General features: G+C 38.9%; 1 long non-coding RNA gene across 1 annotated transcript; it reads left to right on the top strand.

The window, feature by feature from the left end:
- The first annotated feature begins 2,691 nt into the window (after positions 1-2,691).
- On the top strand, positions 2,692-4,639 carry LOC127335800 (uncharacterized). The gene is made up of 3 exons (XR_007873003.2): positions 2,692-3,464; positions 3,568-3,649; positions 4,172-4,639. It is a non-coding gene; the product is annotated as an uncharacterized lncRNA (long non-coding RNA).
- Positions 4,640-6,128: the final 1,489 nt, after the last annotated feature.

The following is a 6,128-nucleotide window of genomic DNA, read 5'->3' on the forward strand; positions in this document are numbered from 1 at the left end:
AGTTACAAGCTGGTCGACCATGCCAGTAAGGCCAAAGGGACAAGTTCAAAGAAATAATATGGCAATGTCCTTCTTTCAGTTCATGTCGTCTATTTTCTTTGATTCTTTTCTTCAGCCATGCAAGTTTCAATGTTGTTTACCTTATTGCAGAACAAATTTATTTGTTAAAAGTTTAGATGTGATTTTGTTGTCAATTCTCTTTGCTATATTTTGTGCAGCCGCTAAATACTTTTCTTCAGCGCACACTTCTTGATGTATAAATATGATTCTTTAACTTAATTTGCTCTGTATGGATATGTTTATGCTCACTGCGATTTATCATGCATGTCTTTTCAAGATAACTTGGTTAGATTCTGGTTGGTGTTAGTTCTCTAATAAGTAAAAGTAACAGTTTTGTGCATGATTGCATGACTAGATAATATCTTACAGTATTGTATAATGTTCTTTAGTGATGATTAATTGCAAGAATAGCGAAGAATGTTATGCACCCGAGTTTGGTAATAATAGGTAGTCGCTTGTTCTTGCTATTAGTAACTGATAGTTGCATATTTTCCTGTTATTTCCTATTGAAATTTGAATTGTGATTTTTCCTATTAGTAACTGATAGTAACTGATGGTTGTGTAATAAAGGTAGAGATAATCCTCTTTAATTTTTGTTATAAAGGTTAGAGTTTGATTTTGAAATGTCAAGATTGTTAAATGCTTTTCCTTTTTCTCGTTCTATGTTGATCTTTCATTGCTTGATAATGCAATTCATGTTTTCAACCATTAAGATTTTAGTGCGTAATAAAAGTGAGAGCTTGGTTACTAATGTGCAGGTCTCGCTTTCCCTTTTATCTACTCCCTCCGTTCTTTTTTAATTGACTCGGATTTAGTACAAATTTGTACTAAATTTGAGTCAATTAAAAAGGAACGGAGGGAGTACATGCCTTGCTATTGCTCTGCTGTTTTCCATTGTTAGTATTCATCTATGATACGATTTAGTCTGTTCTGTTCAAGGAATCTTTATTGCTATAGCTCTACATGTTTCTGGAATATAGAATAAGATTTGGTTTGCTTTATTTTAGGTTTTAGGTTGCAGGTCGCTGCTGCTCCTATTTCTCTGCCAGGTAGTTCTCTCTATCTTTGCCTTGTACCAATGTTTTTTTTTTTTGCCTATTGCCTTGATTATGTGAAAACTACACATCGGGTTAGGAAGACTTAATAATATGACTAGATAGTTTTTGAGAGTGACATGTTGGAGATGATTGATTATGAATATATTACTGAAAAAATACTAACAAAATGATTTAATTTTGTGTTAATAAAAAATTCAGTATTAGGGCCTCATATTGAATATTGCACCGGAGCCCCCAAATACTGGAGATGGACGAACGGATGCATCTCCTTGGTTTTTTTGCTGCAAAATGTGATGCCGGTTGTGGCTCTATGCCCACCTCCTGGATTGTGTTCTTACCGTCGAGTGACCAACAAGAGGGAGAGGAGGAGCGCAACTGCGCTTGAGCTCGGTGGTGGGGAAAGGAGGCTCGTGAAGATGAGCTTGTGTGTGCTGGACTGGCATCTCTATGTGTTCTCATGTAGGTATGAATTTGCTTACCTAATCCCCTGATTTGTATGGAGCAAAAGTAGCTTGCTACATGCTCGAGTTTGTTCTATACCACTAACAGTTCAGCAAGATACATAAGACCTTCGAGTTCACACTTTTGGGTTATGGCCTGTAGATTTTCTACTATAAAAATCTATGTATCAGCATATAACTTTGAGTTACATTATACAAGTTGTCGAGCTTCTCAATTTAAGCCATACTTTCAGCAGCAAGTAAATCTCACACATAGTGACCTGCGTTTCACCTTTTTTTTTTGCCTCTGAACAGTGCTTCGCACTATCAACACATTACACTGTCTTACATTATACACGCTGCCAAGCTTCTCAGTTTAAGTGACACTTTCAGCTTCAAGTTGTTCTCGCTGTCAAAGTTCTCAGTTTAAGGTACACTGTCAGTAGCAAGTAATTCTCACTGCCAAGCTTCTCACTTTCTTAAAAATGTTACTGCCTAAATCAAATTCATGGGCCTCTCAGTTTACTATATGCTCACTCTAATTGAGCACTTCTAAGCTGTAGATATATAGGAAATTGTGCACACACATACTTGGTAAGTTAAGTTTCTTTACGTATATCGTTGCTTCTATTTTATTTTCCAGACTCTTTTTAGATTCATTTTCACACGTTTCGGGGTGTTGCGACATTGGGTAAATATTACTGATTGATGCAGCCTGCAACCATTCTATTTACTTGCTTTAATTTGGTTTTGCTATGTGTACTCCCTTTTACTCAAGAGAGTTCTTTATAATTATCGTTTACAGAAGAGTCAATCCTTATAGAAGGATATAATATAGGTGTCATGATGGACTATGCTCTCTATTATTTCTTAAAATGGGATCTGCATGTTAGATCATATGACGCATTTCTATTGTTTAACTTAACTCTCTTTCTTTTTGTCATATGCTCTACCTCAAGAATTTCTTTTAGATTTCGTTTTGTCCATTTCCAATATTTTGAATGCTTTGTTTCAGGACCTGTAGAGGAAGTTCTTGCACTGCAATTCAACTGGATCTTGTTCTGGTTAGTATTTGGATTATAATTATCATTTACAACTAGAAATATCTTTTTATTTCACACATTACTTGGGAATGTATGCTGAGAATTTTCTCCTTTTGTTCTTAGGTTCACAAAAGTATGCATTGCATGACTCACAGATTATTGGATTAGACATAAACTGAAATTATTATACTTGTCCTGGGATCCTACCATCTGACCAATTCATTCCCGCTTTCTTTTCTCATATTTCGCTTTTTTAAGTGTATCCCGATGAGTCTTTCCTTTTTCTTGTCTCAAATCGCTACTTGCTTCAGTAAATCAGTTTACTTATCACAATCTTTTCGTTGTTCATAGCTCATGTTCAGATAGATATAAAACTTGAACCATAAATTATGCCGAGGAGGGTCTATTGTGAGGGTTGTAGCTGTATGAGATAGGGTCAGTACGACTTCAGCATCACAGTCGTTGTACTGGTGGTAGCAACAATGATTCTCCACACAGGTGCCGGTGGCTATGTCTCTTTAAAATGATGTGTATGCCGCTCGATTCTTGAGCCCTTCTTGGTTATTCATTAATTGGATAAAATATCAGGCCATGTGTGAATCTTTATGGTTAATTGCAGTCCCACGGAGTACTTATTTTATAGAGTTATGATATACGTTGCATATTAGTTTTGTGGCATACAATCTGCCCATCACAATTTTGTTCGAATGGTAGGAGGATAATATTTAGGAAGGTTTTGGTAGTTTAAACGTGTGCAAGATGATATTTAAATGTATGTAATAAATAATTTTGTGTGTGCCTGCTAACATGTTTGATATATGAAATTCAGGACATCGAGCAAGAGTCTATTACTAAATTTGCAGGTATGATTATTTTGTATCATGAAACGACATCTAGATAGTTTTTCCGGAGATGTTATGATAGTCTACGGCTATGTCACAAATTAGTACCACTATTGATTTCAAGGGGAGAAGCATATGACCAAGGTATCTGCATCACTATTGATTTCAAGGGAAGAAGCAGGTGCCATTCTTCACCTCTATAGATGGTTAGTTTGCCATCTCGGCCAGAGCCAGTAATTCCTCATAATATTTCTGATGGCATTTACGGAAATCGGATTGTACTATGCAATACACGCGCCACTTCTCAAAATGCTAGCTACAAGCTTACTGCCTGATTAGGAATTCAAAAGTTTGTTACGTAGTTTTAGATACAACCTATAACTGTTCCTGCAAAGTATCATCCCAGCAACCTATGGTCTGGTTTGGTTATAAGAAGCAGCTCCGCAATTAGTTAATATAAGCCATTCCTCAATAGGTTCTTAATTCCTATAAAATTTGGCTTAACAATTTTGCCAGCAAATGATACGTGTGAGTTGCAAAAATAACTCATTCATTATTTATTTGGTGTGTGAACTCAAGGGAAATGACCATAGAAAGACAGAGCGGCTATTTATGAATATAATTTGGCTGACTAAAATTCAACATATATTTACATTTTAGCCTACTTTGTCCAGTGGCTCAAAGTAGACCCATGTCCTTCTTTCCAATAATTTTTTTGTTGTTAATAGACTGAGCTATGCAGCCCCGCAATACAAGCCAAGACTTCCGCTTCTTCAGAGCTCGGGCACCAAGGTAAATGCTTCCATTCCGATAACACCGTATAACCAGAATGATCCCGAATGACAATGCCAATCCCCGCCCTACAACTCATTGCATCCCACCCAGCATCAACATTGGCTTTCAAAGAGCCAATGGCTGGAGCTGTCCATCGGTTCACCACCGATAAACCCTCAGAACTATCAGTAGACGCATTACTGACGAGCATCTTCCCCTTAGGATCCGAAACCGTACCACTCGCGGATATGAAATTATCCAGGTAGTTCCTGAGATAAGGAATAGAGGCCATTTACACCAACATTCTTAGTCACTGAAGGATCAAACTGTAAAACGTGTGAGATAATCTGTGGATAAGAAAGATAGAAAGTATTATAGCAACCATTTACACCAACATTCTTTAAGACTCAGAGTTAAAACCTGTGAGATTATCATGGTTTGCAAGAAGCATTAAAAAAATGCAGTTTAACTACGTGAATATATTAACTACGTGAGGTGTGTCCTATAGTGAGGTGCCTTATTTGCAGTTTAAAAATCCCATATTATGTGGTGTCAAGTGTATTTAGCTGGATCATTCTCGGCCCAATGCATATTGTTATCTTTGTCATCTGTCATATTGTTCTTTTCTTTATATTTTACAGGTAACTTTGTAATTCCAAATTAAATGTGTGTGCTTTTTCCTTGTCAGGGACGGTGAACCAGAAGTTGTGTGTATATGGCATACTGCAGTTCTTGTGATTTGCAGGTCACAAAAGGAGGATCTATTCTACTTGGACTAAACTGCAATTGGCACCAATTGCCAATTATTAATCCGCTTTGATGAATCTTATGTATGAACCTGGAGGGAGAGTGGTCTTAATATGAGCAACGTCCAGTGAGTCGTGTTGATGTCCTACCAGAAAAAAAGATCAATCAATATCTTAATATCGTAGAGTTTTTGGTTTATTATTAAGTGTATTACAAAATGATCAACACTATGTTTTTGTAAGCATACATAAATTATTATTATTTTCCTACTAATACACGAGCTTCACGGGGTCGTGCGCCAAAGCGCACATCTAAATCTAGTTCAGAAAAATGATGTGGGAGCACCGGTCCTTCCGTTCCGTTCTTGTAATGTTTCATGATCGGGTCAAATAGGGCTGTTGGCTGTTGCCATCGACCTGTTCAACCTTGCCGTCTCTGGATCCATCTCGCCCCGCCTCGGCTGGGACAGGTTGCACAGTGACACCCCTCACCTAGGCAACGTGCTAATTGGAAGAACAAGGCTCATCTAAAACTAAAAGCTAGCACTAGCAGGAGCAGTTGATGGGGTTGGCAGATGCTAGAAACATGCGTGAATGATTCACTACTAATTTCGTTAATTTTTTTTATGTCGAGAACATGGCGAAATGAAAAGGGAAATTATAGAAAGGGAATAATGAACAGCGTTTGCAATGTCCCTGGCCCGTTGTTGGGCCAGCTACGAGTGTTTCTCTCATTTGTGCATATAGAAGTGAGATCAGAAGACGGGCTTGGCGCGGACATCACTATCGCTGATGTGCAAGTCGGATGTGGGTGGCATCACAAAAGCTGGGTTCGTTCGCCCACGGGCGGCGTCAATTGGAGGCGACGGCGAATTAGTCTAGTAGAACCAGAACAAAAATGGGATACATACAGGTATAAGCTAGCTAAACAAATGGTCGCGTCGGGTGGTGGGGGGGAGCTCCGGAGTTCGCTCGTGCGTGTAGATAGGCCCTTTTAGTCTAGGTGTGTGTGCCCTCGCGACGGCATCGAAGACGGTGGCGATGGCGTCGGTGGTGCGGGCGTGGTCCTCCCCCTCCTTTCCCCGTTCCGGCGTTGCCGGGGAGGTTGCGGAGGTGGTCCGTCTGGCGCTCTTCTCCGATTTGTTTTCTCCGGCCGGCCGTGGCG

This window comes from Lolium perenne, chromosome 2, assembly GCF_019359855.2.
Source record: "Lolium perenne isolate Kyuss_39 chromosome 2, Kyuss_2.0, whole genome shotgun sequence".
Taxonomy (NCBI): Eukaryota; Viridiplantae; Streptophyta; class Magnoliopsida; order Poales; family Poaceae; genus Lolium; species Lolium perenne.